This window comes from Dasypus novemcinctus, chromosome 30 (genome assembly GCF_030445035.2).
Source record: "Dasypus novemcinctus isolate mDasNov1 chromosome 30, mDasNov1.1.hap2, whole genome shotgun sequence".
In the NCBI taxonomy this organism is placed as follows: domain Eukaryota; kingdom Metazoa; phylum Chordata; class Mammalia; order Cingulata; family Dasypodidae; genus Dasypus; species Dasypus novemcinctus.
In genome coordinates, this window is record NC_080702.1 from 20,659,976 (window position 1) to 20,678,924 (window position 18,949).

At 38.4% G+C, this 18,949-nt stretch overlaps 1 long non-coding RNA gene across 1 annotated transcript in view; it reads right to left on the reverse strand.

Moving 5' to 3' along the window:
• Positions 1 to 850: 850 nt before the first annotated feature.
• LOC139437869 (uncharacterized) overlaps positions 851 to 18,949 on the reverse strand; it is a 194,181-nt gene continuing 176,082 nt past the window's right edge. The window contains exon 3 of the long non-coding RNA XR_011647784.1: positions 851 to 3,612. This is a non-coding gene — a long non-coding RNA (uncharacterized lncRNA). The remainder of the gene's footprint in view (positions 3,613 to 18,949) is intronic.

Consider the following 18,949-nt stretch of genomic DNA (forward strand, 5'->3'; position numbering starts at 1 on the left):
TAACTTAATGTATGTAAACACCTGTGCAATAATCTAGTTATCCCAGGAGAACCTTACTTTGCAAGTTATCCTCCTGTACCCTGAACTAAGAATAGTCTTAATTTAACAATCTCTATTTATGTGTGCATAACATTTTATGTTGACATACTTTTTTAAAAATTGCAGTATCAAATTCAGAGTGGTGGCATTCCTATACTTCATTTGCTTCTGAAAACATAAGAGCAATATGAATTTGAGAAGAAAGAAATATAGTGCTTAACCTCCCTTTTTAAAAAATTTATTATTGGGTTACTTTTTATTAGCATTGCTACCATTATGAGAATCTATAATTACTTTTACATATGTTAAATTTAAAAGGTAATTATTTTTTTACAAAATTTCTATGAATTTGAGAGTCAAAGATATGTGAAGCTCTCATACATAGCAAATAAGTGGCAGAGTGAAGATATAAAAATTATATTTCCCTGTAGTTTGCAAAAATTTAATTCTGCTTTGCTGACACATTATAAATTCAAGATAGATACCTACAATTGATTGATGATGGTGAAATAATAAATAAAATGTGTCCACTCTGTGTTCCAGCTGTGAAATCCTGTTCCATTTTTATAATATGGTAGAAGTCTGATATGGAATTTAGTGAGGAAAAAATTAAGCAATTATTTTGAGATCTCAATTTCTGCATGAAACTGGATTAAATAGGTTAGAGTTTCTTATAAATAGTGAAGTTAGCTATTTTTAATCAGAGTCATCATATAACACTATCAGTAAGTTATCAGTAAACTTGTTGATATAAAAGAAGAGCAACTATTTATTGAAGTAGTTTTTTTAAAAGAATTTTGACATAAAGAGAAACAGAGACAGAAAACTTTTATTCTTGAGCTCAGAGGTCAGTCTGAAAGTGACAGGCATCCTGCCTTCTTACAGTTAGCAGAGCTTCTCTAGAAGTAGTTATATTTGTCAGGAGAAAAAGGAACACAGAGCAGGAAGGTGAAGTGCATTAACACTGAGGGTTAGAGAGGTTGGATAAGCAAGTCTGAAAGGTACATTCTGCGGGTTCAAGGCAACAAGGAAAGCCATTCCCATTTCGAAGACATGAGTTAAAATATGACTCAAAGCTGAAGGAACTTGAGAAGAAAGCATTCTGCACTTGAGGGTTAAGTAAGGGTTTTGCTAAGGGTGACTGTGAAAAAGAACTTTATGAAGGAATCAGGTGTGAATACAACATCCACTAATGACCCACACATCAAGCAATGTCTTTCTATATCAGCTTATTCAAGTTCTGAAATATATGTTCAGGTTTTATGGAAAAACAACTGTAATTGACACCAAACAGAAGAATAAACATTAAATTTACTGAACCTGATATTATTAAAATATAAATATTTTTCCATGTGAGTAATATCTACCTATCAAGAGTTGCAAGTGATTATTTTGAACAGAGAAAACTAAGCAGCTATTATATTCAAGAAGTACATGGAGAAGCATGAGAAATGGATGATGGCATTTAATGGGAATGATTTAGAGGTCATGGACTGGATTATAATTGATTATAGCTCTGAATAAATACTAACCACAGATATTTACTCAGATTCTACAAGATCATCATATTATCCTAAGTATTAACATTCATGTAACATTACTAATGAGACTGGGTTGCATAGAAATTACCTATATTTAATCTTTTTAATCTTTTAGACAAATCTTTAACTCCAGTAGATCTTTTTTATAACTAGTAAGTGATAGAAATATATGTAAACAAATGCACAAGCTCGTAAATATTACATTTTACTGCTACTCCTATTCTGGAAACAAGTGTAAAAAGCAGGGAGACTAAAGGAGAATAAAGGAGAATAACCTACTGACCAAAATATTTTAATTGAATAACAATGGATTAATGTGAAGGCAATAAATGTGCTTAGGTTAATTCCTTCTACATGTGGATCCTCCATGTTTCTTAGGGATTATTTGTCTGACTTCATGGCCAAGGGAAACTTTTCTAAGATGCCTAACTACCACAGTGACTGAATTCCTGCTTACAAGATTTTCTGATGTGTGGAAACTCAGAGTCTTACATGCCATGCTGTTTCTGCTGATGTACTTGGCAACCCTGATGGGGAATCTTCTCATTGTCACAGTAATCACCTTCAACTGGAAACTTCACACCCCCATGTATTTCTTCCTTAGGAATCTGTCTGTCTTGGACATGTGCTACATTTCTGTCACAGTCCCCAAGGCATGTGTCATCTTCCTGCTTGACAGCACGGCAATCTCCATGGCTGGATGTGCAGCTCAAATCTTCCTTGTGCTTGCATTCGCTGCAGTAGAGCTGCTGTTCCTTGCCATCATGGCCTGTGACCGCTATGTGGCCATCTGCCGGCCCCTCCACTACACTGTGATCATGAACCCTCAGGTCTGTGTGCAGATGACTCTGGCCTCTGTACTCAGTGTTCTGGCCTACTCAGGAGTCCACACTGGCAACACATTCCAACTGCCCTTCTGTCAGTCCAACGTGATCCATCAGTTCTTCTGTGACATCCCCTCTCTTCTGAAGCTCTCCTGCTCTGACACCTTAAACAATGAAATTTTAATTTTCATCTCTGCAGTGGTGTTTGTTGGTGACTCCTTTGCCTTTATCATAATATCTTATATTCACATATTTTCTACTGTGCTCAAGTTTCCAACAAGAGGAGAACGAGGAAAGGCCTTTTCCACCAGGGTCCCCCACATCCTTGTGGTGACCGTCTTTCTTAGCTCAGGTGCTGCTGTGTATATGAAGCCAACCTCCACCTCACCCACAATGCTCACCTCTGTGTTCTATTCTATAGTCCCTCCTCTCTTGAATCCTATAATCTATAGTCTTAGAAACAAGCAGATAAAGGAAGCTGTAAAGACAGTTTTGAGGAGAAAGCTATATTCAGGAAAAATATAGCATAATTATTAATATTTCAAGCTGAATTTTTCAATCATGAAAAAGAAATCAGTTTTCAGACTAGTGTTTCAAGGAATTCCTGTTTACCTGTGATTCATTAGTGCTCCCCTTTGATCAAAAGGGTGGGCACTTAAAACTATATTTTGGTCTTGATTATCTCCTATACTTGCTTTGCATCGATTTTGCAAAAGATCTAAGCACTTAACAGCACAGCAGGTTGCTCTTTTCAGGTCCACTCCCAAGTGCCCCAGAGAAGTATCCCTTGACCCTTTCAGCAATTTCCTTCCTGATGTGTGTGTTTTAAAATTGACTGTGCAGTTTAGACAATGTAACATTTAGTGGCTGTGAACAAAATCAAACTAATTTTAAGAAACTGATATTTCAGGGAAAAGGGGAGACCTGCTATGGCATTATCTCCCGGTGGGTTTATGAATGTTCTGCATATTGGAAAGTGTCTTGATCCCAAGAACAATGATTCCTGTGTGTCCTTTATTGCTCTCCTGTGTAAATTTCAGAACTTTGGTCTTGGCACTGGTTTTTTGTTGTTCCAGCCAAATAAGCAGTATGTAGGAGGGGAAAAAATTTTATAGTGGCCTAATCCTTTGTGAATCTTGAAGCTCTATATGATGGTGTGCTGGAGAGAGACAGGCACAGCCAACACTAAGAGGAAGCCATGTGAAAACCTGCAGGAAATAGAAGAAAAGAAAACTAATCAAAAGCAAGTAGAAAGAAAGAAATGACAGAGTAGAAGAGAAATAAATGAAATTGAAAACAAAAGCAAACAAAAAATAGAGATAATCAACAAAACCAAAGGTAATACTTTAAAAAGATCTGCAAAACTGATAAACCCTCAGCTTGACTGACGAAGGAAAAAATAATGAAGAGAAACTGCAAATAAATAAAATCAGAAATGAGAGGAAGTTCATTACTACTGATTCCTTAGGAAAAAGAGATATCATAAGAAGAGAACACAAGCAAACATAACAATTTAGACAACATGCATGATATGCACAAATTCACTAGAAAATCATGAATAAATTACACAGAACTTACAAGAAATAGAGACCTCACCAAACCAATCACAAGTAATGAGCTTGCAATATTCATCAAAATGAATAGCTCAGTTCCAACTGACTTCAAAGGGAAATCCTGCCAATCATTCAAAGAAGATTTAATACCAATATTCCTCAAACATTTCCAAAAATTTGACAGGAGGGAATGCTAACATACACACTCTATGTAGCCAACATCACCCTAATACCAAATTGAGATAAAAATCCTACAATAAAGGAAATTACAGACCAATTACTCAAATGAGTACTGATGAAATGATTCTCAACAAAATGCTTGCTAACTGAATACAACATCGCATTAAAAGAATTATATATCATTATAAAAGGGTGTTATCCCAGGCATGCAAGGGTGAATCAATATAGTACACAATGTTAATATTTTGAGGAGAAAAAAGTCACATGATCATTTTGATTGATACAGAAAAGGCATTTGACATAATCCAGCATGCTTTTTAAAATTTCTTTTAGCAATATATTTTTGTTCTCTTTATTTTTTTAATGTTACATTCAAAAGATATGAGGTCCCCATGTACCCACCACCCCCTCCCCCCACTCCTCCCATAGAAACATCTTTCATCATCATGGGACATTCACTGCATTTGGTGAATACATTTTTGAGCACTGCTGCACCACATGGATAAAGGTTTATGTTATAGTTTACCCTTTCCCCCAGTCCACCCAGTGGACCATGGCAGGAGATACAATGTCCAGCAACTGTCCCTGCAGTACTACACAGGACAACTCCAAGTCCTGAAAATGCCCCCACATCATATCTCTTCTTTCCTCTCCCTTCCCTCAGCAGCTACCATGGCCACTTTATCCACATTAATGCTACATTTACTTCCATTACTAATCACTATAGTTCCATAGCAGAATATCAGTAAGTCTACTCTAATCCATATTCTCCTCCTCCATCCTGTGGACACTGGGATAGTTATGTCCACTCCACCTCTATATTGAGAGGGGGCTTAGATTCCACATGGATGATGGTTGCAATTCTCCTGCTTGCAGTTGTAGGCACTCTTGGCTCCTGCTGTGGTGGTTGGCCTTCTTTACTTCCATGTTATCTGGCCAGGGTAAGTCCAATAAACAAGATGGTAGGAGTTGCAAGGCTGTTGAGTCTCAGAGCCTGGCTATCACATGGACAGTCCAGATATTCAGGTCCCCTGAGTATACACCAACTTCAGCGCCACCACAGGTCCAGTAAAAGTAACAGGAGAGGCTCATGTACAAAGATCACATCTGAGTCCTACTCCATCACACTCAGGAACACAAACTCCAAAGTAGGGCAAACTGAAATGGCACTGAACTCCATCTGCCATGACCATAGAACCTGTGGAAGTCTGTAGCCCTCAGAAGAACCAATACCTAGACTTGTATCAACGTTGGCTGTCTCTGGGACCCTGATGAGGCATGCATAAGTGCAACCCCTCTGATGACCTCCTGACTCTATTTTGGAGACTCATAGCCATATTAACTCATTTGTCTTTCCACTTCCCCCTTTTATTCAAGATCTAAAAGAAGTTTTTAACACCTGATATTCTGCTGCTCTGTTGACCCTTTTTCTAGTTACAGCATCAGCTATTGCTTGGTTATAATCCCTCAGCACCAGGGAGGCTTATCTCCAGGAGTCATGTCCCATGCTGGGGGGAAGGTAATGCCTTTACATGCTGAGTTTGACTTAGAGAGTGGCCACATTTGAGCAACATGGAGGTTCTCAGGAGGTAACTCTTAGGCACCCTGCAGTTCCGTGCCTAGTTCTTGTTTCAGGTGAACAGGCTCATAAGCATAGTCATTAGTATCAAGGGCTCATTGTTGGACCATCCTTTTTATTGGTCTTAGCCATTGCACTTGGGGGATTGTTGCTGTTCCATTGGGGAATGTGAGAGAGCTCCGCTCCCCTGGCTTGGAACTCAAACCTCCCTCAGTTGTCATTTTTACCTGTAACTCCTATGGAAATATCCAAACATTTTTATGGACCCGGTATACATACCCTGGAGAACTCCCTCCCAACCATGTGCCCTCTCTCAATAACACCCCCACCAGTGTTCCTCCTCTGCCATAGTTGAACCTCTCTGTGGTCCAAAACTTCTTAAAAAATGAGGCCTAATATATTGTCAGTTCCATTAATAGTAAAATGGAATTTAGTGATAGGTTTAAAGGTTAGATATAGAATACATACTAATTTAGAAAAAATAAATAAAGTAAAAATAAATTGGGGTATCAAAAAATGAAAAAATGAAAAGGCTTTGTTTTTGAAGTTTTGCCTTTTATCACTGCAATAAGTGTTGTCCTGTATGTAGAGTGGCAAGGCAATTTCTTCCATTTCTTCCTGTGTCTACATCCTTTCTTTCTTTTTCTTTCTAATTATTAAGTTTGTCTTCACAAAAGTTTTAGATCACAGTAATTCATATATACAGTATACAGTACTCCCACATAGCCAACATCACTTTGTCCCTTCCCCAGCAATGATTTTTTACATGTTCATATTATATTTGCTTCAGCTGATATACAGATAGTGAAACAATAATTTTCAAACAAGGCTACACTGGGTTTACATTATGGTTTATATTTTAGACTATACAATTTTCTGAATTTTTAGTTACCTTATGTTTTACATTATGGTTTTCTTGATAAAAATTTTCTGAAAGATAGGAATAGAAGGAAACTTTCTAAACATGATAAAGTGCATATGTGAAAAACCCAAAGCTAAATTACTCAATGGTGAAAGACTGAAAGCTTTCCTGCTGAGATCAGGAACTAGGCAAAGATGCTTACTCTCTTCACTGTTATCCATTACTATGCTTGAAGTTCTACTTACAGAAATTCAGCAAGAAAAAGAAATAAAAAGCATCCAAATAGGGAAAGAACAAGTAAAACTACTGCTTTTCATTGATGACATGATCATATAGCTGGAAAATCCTGAAAATTTTACCAAGTGCTATTAGAACTAATAAATGAGTAGTGCAATGTGATGGGATACAACATTCATACAGAAAAGTCCATCAAAAGTGTTTGTGTACACTAGTTATGACCAAACTGAGGATTAAGTTGGGGAAAAATTCTATTTACAAGAATGACTTAAAAATCAAGTATATAGGAACAAACTTAACCAAGGACATAAAGGACTTCTATTCAGAAAACTACAAAACTTTGCTGAAAAAAAACAAAGATCTAAATAAATGGAAGGACAGTCTTCACTCATGGACTAGAAGACTAATTATTATTATTAGGATGTCAAGTCAATGCAAATTTATTTTCAGATTCAACACAATCCCTATAAAGCTTCCAAAAGCCCTTTTTGCAGAAATGGAAACATCAGTGTCAACTTTATTAGGAAGGGTAAGGAACCTGAATGGCTGAAAAATATCTTTAAAAAGAAAATCAAAGTTGGAGGGCATTCACTTCCTGACTTTTAGTACATTACTTAGCTACAGTGGTAAAAACAGCATGGTGCTAGCATGAAGAGACACATGCTCACCAATGGAACTGAATGGAGAGTTCAGAAATAGACCCTCACATTTATACTGTAGTGATTTTTGACAAGGCTGTCAAGCCCTCCCAGATGAGCCAGAACAATATATTCAACAAGTGGTGCTGGTACAAGTGTATATCCATACCTAAAAGAAAAAGAAAGAGTGCTTCTATTTCACACCTTATACAAAAAATGAACTCAAAATGGACCAAATACCTAAACATAAAAGTTAGAAACATGCAAATCTTAGAAGAAAACATATGGAAACATCCTCAAGATCTCATGATAAGTGATGGTTTCTTGTATCTTACTCCCAAAGCACAAGCAACAAAATAAAAAAATAGATAATTGGGACTTCCTAATAACTAAATACTTTTGCACTTCAAGTGGCTTTTGCAGGAAGGTAAAAAGGCAGACCACTCAATGGAAAGAAAATCTTTGGAAACCACATCTCCAAAAAGGGTTTGATTTCCATGATATATAAAGAGATCATACAACTCAATAAAAAGACAAGCAACCCAATTAAAAAGTAGTCAAATATTGGAAAGACATTTTTCAAAGAGGTTTTATAAAGGCCAAAAATCATGAGAAAACGTTCAACATCATTAGCTATTAGGAAATGGGACAGTATTTCACTCTTACAGAATGGCCATTATCATTTGTTAAAGATTTCACCCGGCAGCGATGTGCCGCAAGCGAAGGAGCCCGCCCCGCTCTGCCCAAGTGCTGCAGTCCCGGGGCTCGGCCTAGGGTGGGCGCCATGCGTGGTGCGGGTGATGGGGAGCAGAGGCACCTGGGGAGCTGGCAAGGGCCCTGCCCTGTCCCTGGGCACCCTCCTGTCCCAGGGGTGGCCTCCTCTGCCCTTGGGCTCAGCAGGTTCCACCCTCCACACAAGCTTCCAGGGGTCACTTCGACCTCTGGCCTGGGGGGGATCAGGCGGCAGCAGGCTGGGTGACAGGGGCGCTGCGGCCTCTCGAGCTGCCGCCATATCGGTGCCCTTGACCAAGGTTTATCCTTAACTGGTGAAATTTGGTTTAAGGTTTCAGTGCTGGCCTTAAGATTTTGGCATCTTTTCTATTAGAGATGATATGCTATTAGGGAATATAAGAGACAAAAATGATTTTTTTTAGTAATTGAAAGTTGTTTGGCACTACATGGACTGAACTAGCTTTCCATATTTTAAAACCACAAAAGTTTAACTTTGTTTAATTCTTTTTTAAAAATCTAAAAAGTTCATGATCAAGAATGTGTTATGGGGAGGGTGGGGCAAGATGGTGTCTGAGTGAGTGCACCTTATAGTCTCTCCTGCAAAGAAGTGGCTGGGCAGCATTGGCAATTCTTCAGGACCAGGCTTTTTCAGGATTTTGCAGGGCAGGAGGTGTCTGGACATCGATTTGGTGGGAGGGTGACAGAGAAGATTCATGTAAAAGGTAGAATTGAGGCTCTCTTACATGGAGATAGGGGCTGCGCACAGGATGCTCCACCCTGGGCTGGGCGGCAGGGCAGCGGTGATTCCTGGAGGCTCTGTGGTGCTGGGGAGTTCATAAGCCCTGAGCGGGCTATTCAGAGGCTTGCAGGGCAGGAGGTCTTTGGTAACTGAGTTGGTGAGACAGAGACGGAGTTTTTGCGAGGCTTGGAATTTTGGGTTTCTGACATGGACATCAGCACTTCTGACTAGAGCCCTGCCCCCTAGGCCTGGCTGATGATCTTCAGTGGTCCTTAAATCAGTCTCAATAAAGAGGCATCACCAGCAGGCTCTTTTGGGGGCTTGCAGGGAGGGAGGTGCCTGGAAGTCAATTAGGTGAAACAGACGGAGGAGTCTTTTGCAAGGAGTGGAATTTTGGATTTCTGACATGGAGTTCAGTGCTCCCGGCTAGAGCCCTGCCCCCTAGGCCTGGCTGCCAGTCTGCAGTGGCCCTTAAATTGGTCGCAATAAAGAGACGCCACCAGCAGACTGTTTCGGGGGCATGCAGGGTGGGAGGTGTCCTGAAGTCGAATTGGTAACACAGCGACAGAAGAGACACTTGTGAGAGTGGGAATTTTGGGTTTCTGACACAGATGTCAGAGTTTGCGGATGTGAACCCCCCCATAGGGCTGGTACCCAGCTGAAGGCTGTGTTGCAATGCAGTGCTCCCAGGCTCCCTGTTAACTGGATTTGAGGTTGCCAGGTCTGTGTCCCCTAAACCCTGGTGGCCCACAACCCAGAGACTCAAATGTCTTGAGTTTGCAATATCACAGACTTCCCATCCCTGAATCCACCATGCCCTGAGGTCCAACTGAGGTCCTTGATTGTCCTAGCCCTCGATGTTTGTGGGGTTTTTTTGTCTTTGTTTTATCTCTTTTCTTTTCATTTTTATTGTCCTGGTTGCTAATATTGCATTATCTCCTAGTCTTTTCTCCCATTGTATCCCCCAAGGTCTTTTTTCATTTATTTATGGGTTTTTTTCCTCTTTCTCTTTCTTTTCTTTTTCTTGCTTGTTTCCCTCCCTTTTCTTTGCCCACTGCCCTTTTTTTGCTTCTCTCTTTTTTTTCTCTCTTTTTCTTATTTTATTTTTCTAATTACACAATAGGTGCTGCAGGGAACACCACACATTTGCTGGGTTTCCTCATCCTCCATTGCCTTGTTTCTGTGTGAATTGATTTTGACCACCTACACTATCCCTTTTCCCCCACATCTTGATATCCTTCATCATCTACTGTCTCTCCATATAGCACCTCCTTTTCTTTGGTCCCCAAATTGTCTAACTTTTAATTTCTAATACCTTTGTTTTGTTTTCTGTCTTTTATCCACTCTTGATACTATTGTCTTTCTTTTCTCTTTCCCTCTCTCATGAAAACACTGGCTTTTTAATTCATACTATATTCCACCCATATTCAGTCAACTACCTCATTATAGGTACTCTACTTACTGCTATAACTCTACACAACATATATGAATCTAATATCCATCCTCCCAGATCTCATATTGTAGCTCTGTTAACATTTATTATCAATACTACTTTACACATTTTCCTTTTTTACTCAATTGCCTTTCCCTGGCCCTAATATTTTCCTTCAAAGTGAACTCAGCCAGCAACAAGAAATTAGAATAAGAAGTACAAAGTGACAAGAGAAGATATAACACTTATGCAAGAACAACAGCTAATTAATCCCCAAGGCTAGACAAAGAAGCTAAGGAACTGATTAAACCCATCAAGATAAAATGCTGACAAGACAGCAAAAAAAAACTACAAACCATATCAGTAATCAGGAAAACATGGCTGAATCCAATGAACAAATTAAAACAAGGAAGGGGAGCAGATATTTGGACAAGTAATTAAAGATCTCAGAACATATATCAGAGACAAACATAATGAAGTAAAGGAAGAGTTTAACAATATGAAGAAAACACTTGGAGAAGAAATTGCAGACATATGGAAAAAGATAACAGATATGATGGGAATGAACACCACAATTCAAGAATTCAAAAATACACTCACAGCAAATAGCAGCAGATTACAAGAGGCAGAGGAAAGAATCAGCGATGTGGAAGACAGTACATTGGAAATCAAACAGATAGTAGAATTGATCAATAAAAAGAAAAAATCCAGCTAGGACTTAGGGACCTGAATGACAATGCAAAACACACAAACTTATGTATTATAGGCATCCCAAAAGGAGAAGAGAAGGGAAGGGGTCAGAAGGGGTGTTGCAGAAAATAATGGCTGAAAACTTCCCAAATCTACTGAGAGAGACAGATGTACATATCCAAGAAGCACAACGCACCCCAAACATCAAAACCCCAACAGGCCCACCCCAAGACATATACTTGTCAAATTATATAATGTTCAAGACAAAGAGAAAATTCTAAAAGCAGCAAGAGAAAAGAAAACCATCACATACAAGGGAAGCTCCATAAGATTAAGTGCTGATTTCTCATCTGAAAACATGGAGGCAAGAAGGCAGTGGTATGATATAGTCAAGATACTAAAAGAAAAAAATTTCCAACCAAGAATACCCAGCTAAACTAGCATTCAAAAAATGATGGAGAGTTCAAAATATTCACAGATAAACAGAAATTGAAAGAGTATGCCAACAAGAAACCTCCCCTTCAAGAAATACTAAAGGGAGTTCTGCAGGAAGAAAGGAAAAAAGAAGACAGGCAGAGTTGGAGGAGAGTGTAAGAGCAACAAAAAAGACAGAGAAGAAAACAAACAAACAAAATATGACAAACACAAGTCCAATCAAAATATGGCTAACATAAATAATTCCTTGAAAGTAATAACACTGAATGCCAATGGATTAAACTCACCTATCAAAAGATTCAGACTTGGACATTGGATAAGGAAATATGACCCATCTATATGCTGTCTACAAGACACACATCTTAGATGCAGAGATTCATGGAGGTTGAAAGTGAATGGTTGGAAAACAATCTTACGAGCAAACAATAACCAAAAAAAGGCAGGAGGAGCTATATTAATAACAGACAAAATAGACTTTAAATGCAAAACAATTGTGAGACACAAAGAAGGATACTACATATTAGTGAAAGGGACAATCTCTCAAAAGAACGAAGAGTCATAAATATTTATGCTCCTAACAAGGGCACATCTAAATACATGAGGCAAACACTGGAAAAACTAAGTGAAAGAGTAGATGCATCTACAATTATAATGGGAGATGTTAATACACCACTATCAACTCTGTACAGAATAACTCAAAAAAGAATCACTAAAGAAACAAAATATTTAAACAATATATTAGAGGAGCTGGATATAATAGACATATACAGATCATTACACCCAAACACAGCAGGATATACATTTTTCTCAAGTGCAAGTGGATCATTCTCCAAGATAGACCATATGCTAGGCCACAAAGAAAGGTTTAATGATTTCAGAAAGATGAAAATCATACAAAATAATATCTCTTACCACAGTGGAGTGAAGCTGGAAATCTGTAAGAGCCAGAGGACCAGATTTCACACCAAGATATGGAAATTAAACAGCACACTCTTAGAAAAACAGTGGGTCAAAGGGGAAATCTCAAAAAAAATCTACCTTGAAACAAATCATAATGATAACACAACATATAAAAATGTATGGGATGTAGCAAAAGCAGTACTGAGAGGGAAATTTATAGCCATAAATTCATACATGAAAAAAGAAGAAGGAGCAAAAATTAAAGAACTTACTGCACATTTGGAGGAATTAGTAAAAAACAACAAAGTAATCCCACAGGAAGAAGAAGGAAAGAAATAATAAAGATAAGAGCAGAATTAAATGAAATAGAAAATAAGCAAGCACTTGAAAAGATAAACAAGACCAAGAGCTGGTTTTTTGAGAAGATCAATAAAATTGACAAACTGTTAGCGATACTAACAAAGAAAAAAAGAGAGAAGATGCAAATGCACAAAATAAGAAATGAGAAAGGAGATATCACCACTGACACCATAGAAGTAAAGACTATCATTAGAGGATATTTTGAAAAATTATATTCCAACAAAAAATGACCATTAAGAGGAAATGGACAAATTCCTAGAAAAACACAAGCAGCCTATATTGATGAAAGAAGAAATTGATGATCTCAACAAAACAGTCACAAGTAAAGAGATAGAATCAGTCATTAAAAACCTCCCAATGAAAAAGTGCCAAGGGCCAGATGGCTACACAGGTGAATTCTACAAAAACATTCCGGAAAGAACTAACACCAATCCTGCTGAAACTATTCCAAAAAACTGAAACAGAAGGAACATTGCCTAATTCATTCTATGATGCCAACATTACCCTAGCACCAAAGCCAAACAAAGAAACCACAAGAAAGGAAAATTACAGACCAATTTCTCTAATGAACCTAGATGCAAAAATACTTAACAAACTACTTGCTAATCGTATTCAACAACACATTAAATGAATTATACACCAAGACCAAGTGGGATTCATTCCAAGTATGCAAGGATGGTTCAACAAAAGAAAATCAATCAATGTAATACACCATATAAACAGATTGAAGGAAAAAAATCACATGATTATATCTATCGATGCAGAAAAAGCATTTGACAAAATACAGCACCCTTTCTTGATAAAAACACTCCAAAAGATTGGAATACAAGGAAATTTTTTGAACATGATAAAGAGTACATATGAAAAACCCACAGCCAACATCATTTACAATGGAGAAATCCTAAAATCCTTCCCTCTAAAGTCAGGATCAATAAAAGGATGCCGACTCTCTCCCCTTCTATTTAACATTGTCTTAGAAGTACTTGCTCGAGCACTAAGGCAAGAACCAGATATAAAAGACATTCAAATTGGAAAGGAAGAAGTCAAAATTTCCTTAATTGCAGATGACATGATCCTATACATAGAAAACCCTGAGAGATCTACAACAAAGCTTCTAGAAATCATAAATGAGTTTAGTAAAGTCACAGGTTATAAGATCAATGCACAAAAATCAGTAGCATTTCTGTAGATCAGTAATGAACAAGAGCAGGAGGAAATCAAGAAACAAATACCATTTACAACAGTAAGTTAAAAAATCAAATATTTAGGAATAAATTTAACTAAAGATGTAAAAAACTTATACACCAAGAACTATACAAGACTATTCAAGGAAATCAAAGAAGACCTAAATAAATGGAAGAATATTCCCTGTTCTTGGAGAGGAAGACTAAATATTATTAAGATGTCTATCCTACCAAACCTGATCTACACATTCAATGCAATCCCAATAAAAATCAACACAGCCTTCTTTAAGGAAGTAGAAAAACTAAGTATGAAATTGATTTGGAAAGGAAAGAGGCCCCGAATAGCCAAAGACCTATTGAAAAAGAAAAATGAAGTTGGAGGAATCACACTACCTTACTTCAAAATATACTACAAAGCTATAGTAGTGGAAACAGCATGGTATTGGCATGAGGAGAGACACACAGACCAATGGAGTCAAACTGAAAGTTCTGATGTAGAACCTCATACATATAGCCATATAATATTCTATAAAGCCACCAAACCCTCTCCACTGGGAGAGAATGGCCTATTCAACAAATGGTGCCTGGAGAACTGGATAACCATATGTAGAAAAATGAAAGAGGATTACCATCTCACACCTTATACAAAGATCAACTCAAGATGGATCAAAGACCTTAATATAAGAGCCAAGACCATAAAGTCTTTGGAAAGCAGTGTAGGGAAACATCTACAAGACCTTGTAATAGGAAATGGCTGCATGTACTTCACACCAAAAGCACAAGCAGCAAAAGAACAAATAGATAAATGGGACTTCCTCAAAATTAAAGCCTTCTGCACCTCAAAGGAGTTTGTCAAGAAAGTAAAAAGGGAGCCTACACAATGGGAGAAAATATTTGGCAACCATATATCTGACAAGAGACTTATAACTTGCATATATAAAGAACTCCTATATCTTGAAAATAAAAAGATAAACAACCCATTTAAAAAATGGGAAAAAGATTTAAACAGACACTTCTCCAAAGAAGAAATACAAATGGCTAAAAAGCACATGAAAAAAATGCTCCAAATCTCTAGCTATCAGGGAAATGCAAATCAAAACTACAATGAGATACCATCTTACTCCCATAAGATTGGCAGCTATGAAAAAACAAAAGACTACAAATGCTGGAGTGGATGTGAATAAATTAGAACACTCATCCACTGCTGGTTGGAATGCAGAAGGATCCAATCATTCTGGAGGACAGTTTGGCGATTTCTCAAAAAGCTAACCATAGATTTGCCATATGACCCAGCAATTCCACTGCTGAGTATATACCCAACAGAACTGAAAATAAGGACACAAACTGATATTTGCACACCAATGTTCATAGCAGCATTGTTCACTATCAACAAAAGTTGGAATCAAACCAAATGCCCATCAACAGATGAGTGGGTCAATAAAATGTGGTATATACATACAATGGAATACTACTCGGCTGTAAGAACAAATACACTACAAACACACGTGATAACATGGATGAATCGAGAACCTTATGTTGAGTGAAGCAATCCAGGCATTGAAGGACAAATACTACATGACCTCAATGATATGAAATAAGTAACCCAAGCTGCCTCAGAGTGCTAGTGACTGGAAGATAGGCTTATAGGAAATCGGGGGGTAGAGGAAGGATATAAGATGACATCTACATAGGTGAAATCTATGATAAGCTGGAGGTAATTATGTGTACAAGGAAGGGATAAAATGGGGGCATAGGGTTACCTTTAGGTGGGGCTTTGCATGCTTGAGGGGGGATAGGGATGGGCAGATGTGTAATATTGTCCAAGAAATTGGGGGGAGCACGGGGCAACATACGAACATAGGAAATTGTCAGGTGTTGGCTGAGAGTATAATGCTGAGAAAACCTTTTCAAAATATAATTAGGAAAGTTACCTGTTTAAGATACTTAAAGGGGATAATCTGATGTAGGACAGACTCCTAGGGAATGTGTGAATGCTCATTTTGCCAGAGTGGGTTATACCATTGGGTAGAGACACATATAATGAGAGTGAAGGTATACCCACATCCTGGGGAAGACTAATGCCATCAAATAGAGGGAACTGTATCTCTCAAGAGAAAGGGTGGCTCCCAGGGGATTAGGGCAATTGAGCAAGTCAAGCCCTCAACGCTGTTGCAAGTATCTCTGAACATGGCTCCTCAAGAAATGAAGACTGACTGTCGCTGTGGGCCCCAAGGAGAGGGGGAAATAGATATTGAATAGATGGAACCAACGTAACTGTGAGGGCAATAGAAGTGTTTCACAAGAGTATGCAAGGATGGATATAAAACATGTAATATTACACCAAAAACATATAGGGGCCGACAGACTAATAATGTAAATCCTAATGTAAAACACAGGATAACAAAAAATTTAGAAAATTGTATAGCTTAAAGTATAAACTACAATGTAAACACAAGTGTTACCTTGTTTCAAAGCTATTGTCTCAGTATCTGTACACCAGTTTCGGTAAATATGGTATGAATATGTTAAAAGATTATCACTGTGGAAGGGAAAAGGTTTTATATTGGATATGTGGGAATACTGTATATTGTATATATGAATTACTGATCTATAGCTCTTGTGAGGAGAAGCTTAATAATTAGGAAAAAAGAAAAGAAAAAGATAGGATGCAGAGTTTTTCTAAATCAATATGTATTCTATATCTAATGTTTAAACTCATTGCTATATTCCACTTTACTATTAAGGGAACCTGGCATTATATTGGGCTTCACTTTTCAGGAAGTTTTGGATCACAGAGTGGTTCAACAATGGCAGTGGAGGAATACTGGTATGGGATGTTATTGACAGGGGACATATGGTTGACAGGGAGTTATACAGGACATGTGTCCGGGGTGCATGGATATGTGTGGATATACTCATAGTGGAAACAATTAAAAACAACAGCTGGGGGGGGTGCTGGGTTCCTGGCTGGTGTGGCTCTGTCGTGGTCCCTAGGAGAGCAGTGGCTGTCCCCTGGGTGCAATGGCAATGATCAGGAAGTAATGAGGATCCAACAGTGAGCCCCTGATACTAATGACTATGCTTGTGAGCCTATACATCTGAAATAAGAACTAGGCCTAGAGTAGCACTGTGCCTAAGAGTTCCCTCCTGACAGCCTCCGTGTTACTCAAATGTGGCCAGTCTCAAAGCCAAACTCAGCATGTAAATGCAATGCCTTCCCCCCATTGTGGGACATGACACCCAGGGATGAGCCTCCCTGGCACTGAGGGATCACTACCAAGTACCAGCTGACAATGTAAGTAGAAAATGATCTTGAATTAAAGGTTCAACATAGTCCAGCAGAATATCCCTGTTTACATATAATAACGAGTTAAAAATATTTATTTGATCTAAATTAAGGGGAAATGGAAAGAACAAATGAGTTTATATGGCTATGAGTCTCTAAAAAGAGTCTGGAGGTTGTCAGGATTGCCCTTATGTACACCTGAGCAGAGTCTCAGAGACAGATAAAGTAGATACAACCCCAGGTATTGGTTCTTCTGAGGGCTAAAAAGACCCACAGGTTTTATGGTCATGGCAGATGGAGTTCACTGCCATGTCAGTTGGTCCTTCTTTGGAGTTGGTGTTTCTGCGTGATGGAGCTGGACTCAGATGTGATCTCTTTTCACAAGCCTTTCCTGTTACTTTACTGGAATTATAGTTGGTGCTTGGGTTTAAGATATATCTAGGGGATCTGAATCTCTGGACTGACAATATGATAGCCAGGCCCTGAGCCTCAACAGACTTCAGCTCCTACACTCTGGTTTATTGGACTTACCCCACTCAGCTAACATGGAGGTGAAGAATGTCAACCACCACACCATGGAGACAAGAGTGCCTACAATTGAAAGCAGGAGGATTGCATCCAGTATCCATGTGGAATCTAAGCCCCCTCTTGACATAAATGTGGAATGGACACAACCAATCCAAGGTCCACAGGAAGGAGGAATACAGTAAGGATTAGAGTGGACTTACTGATATTCTGTTCATGAAATATTGTGGTTAGTAATCGAGAAAATGTGGCATTGGTTGGAAAAAGCGGCCATGGTGGCTGCTGGGTGCGGGGATGGGAGGAAGAGATGAGATGTGGAGGCATTTTCGGGACTTGTTGTTGTCCTGGGTGGTGCTGCAGGGAGAATTACCAGACATTGTAAATCCTCTCATGGCCCACTGGATGGAACATGGGAGAGTATGGGCTATGATATGGACCATTGACCATGAGATGCAGCAGTGCCCAGAGATGTGCTCACCAAATGCAATGGATGCGTCATGATGATGGGGGAGAGTGTTGCTGTGGGGGGAGTGGTGGGGTGAGGACGGTAGGGGTGAATGGGGACCTCATTTTTTTTAATGTAATATTTTTTAAAAATGAATTAAAAAATAATAAATAAATAAATAAAAGAATGTATTATGGTTGCTTTCACCATTAATAAGTGGATCTAATCTAACCAAACTCTCAAAGTAATAACTTTTGAGAGGCCCTATCATTTCCCTTCATATTAAAACAGTGATGGTTAAAGTTCCTTATTGATGAATTTTTTTCCTCATCAGTCTTCTAAGAATCTTCTTGGAAGAAAGGTTGTGAAATAGTTGCTTGTCCACTGCACCAAACCTTTCTTTGTGAACTCCCTTTAATGGGATGTCTCATTTCTCTCAGGTGGTGTCTGGATACTTCATGTAAACAACCAGTACCACTAGTTCATGTGGCTTTCATGTCCTTGTGTTCCACAAGTCACTGATAAGGAAAGGAGTTTCCCCCTTTTCTTTTTTTTAATTTTTAACTCAGAGGCAATTTCCGTTTATTTACCTATCTTGGAGGTAAATATTGACTGAAAAATGGATATTCTAGCCTGGTGGAATATGTCTGAAATTGAAGTTTGGATGTCACACTGTCCAAAGGCATTTAATTCCTCCTTAATAACCTGAGTCTGGCACAGTGTACAAGTTTCCATCCAATCTAGCAAATGATCCCAAGTCTGATAAGG